Genomic DNA, 1,285 nt, shown 5'->3' on the forward strand with positions numbered 1-1,285 from the left:
GTGTCTTCCTTGTGTTTCTGTCCTCACTTGACCATTTTCTTATAAGGACACCAGACATATCAAATTAGGGGCCCACTCTATCCCCCTATGACTTCATCTTAATTAATTACATCTGCAACAGCCCTATTTTCAAAGAAGGTCACATTCTGAGGTACTCGAGGTTAGGACTTCAACATATATTTTAGGGGGACACAATTCAACCCATTAAAGTTTACAATTCACTACGGCCATGCCACCCTGAACACACCTGATCCCACCTGATCTTGGAAGCTAAGCAGGGTTGGACCTGGTTAGTACTTGGATGGGAGACCACCTAGGAAGACCACCTAGGAAGAAGCAAAGAGAGATGCCGTGAAAAGAATTCCAATGGGAAATAGGACATGTCTTGCTGCTTCCCGTGAATCCATCTGCCAAGATTATCTTAACCATGAGTGGACCTCCAGCTGTAAAGAATGTACTCTGCTAACAAAACCATTTTAGAAAGACATCAATTAAAAAGCAGACATATTTATACATATTCATACAAATTGATGCTATCTTCACTGACAGGACTGGCCTGTATCCATCTTAGGTAGTTCTACCTACCCATTATGGCACCATTGAGTAGTTCTGCCTTTTGCCTGACCTTTACAAGACCATAATTTCTGAACCAAAATCTAATCTGAGAAAGAAGTCTTTTTTCCTGATTTGTGAATTTATCTATGTAATATAGATCTATAGATATAGTCTTATAAATGAGGATCAATTGTGTCAGATTTAGAAATTTAATCTTTTTATTGAAAAGAATAAAATTACTCAAAATTGAGTCTCAGATAGAAAATCCAGGACATATGGTCATCACACAAGGAAAACTGAGCTTTGTAGAGGGAACAGCAGTCATCTGGAAATTGTCCCTTGCTTCCGGCAACACAGGAATTTGCCTCAGGAAAATTGATCACTCTGCGAGTGCAGGGTCCAGCTCAGCCAAGGAAGACCTATCATCTGCTGATGATAATGAGGAAAGAACGATTCCACAGGCTAATGAAAAGCATTTATCAGGACCCAATTTCCTTCAGCTGCATTAATATAGTCCCTGATCTGCTGTCTGCAGTTCCCTACGTGCTCCTTTCCATCCTGAGTATGCTTATGCTATTCCATGGGTATCTGAGGCTCCTTTCCAACAGACCTAACTATGAGATGGCCTTTTCTGCATGTTTGCCAATTCTGTTAGTTACATATAGTGCTTTGCATCTCAAATTAATTCATCAGTAAATGAACATTTTGGCCACAGCAAGATAGTGAATAT

The 1,285-nt window shown here is 39.9% G+C and overlaps 1 pseudogene; it reads left to right on the top strand.

The window, feature by feature from the left end:
- Window positions 1–219: 219 nt before the first annotated feature.
- On the top strand, window positions 220–343 carry LOC112483709 (annotated as a pseudogene).
- The last annotated feature ends 942 nt before the right edge of the window (window positions 344–1,285 follow it).

This window comes from Pteropus alecto, unplaced genomic scaffold (genome assembly GCF_000325575.1).
Source record: "Pteropus alecto unplaced genomic scaffold, ASM32557v1 scaffold164, whole genome shotgun sequence".
NCBI lineage: Eukaryota > Metazoa > Chordata > Mammalia > Chiroptera > Pteropodidae > Pteropus > Pteropus alecto.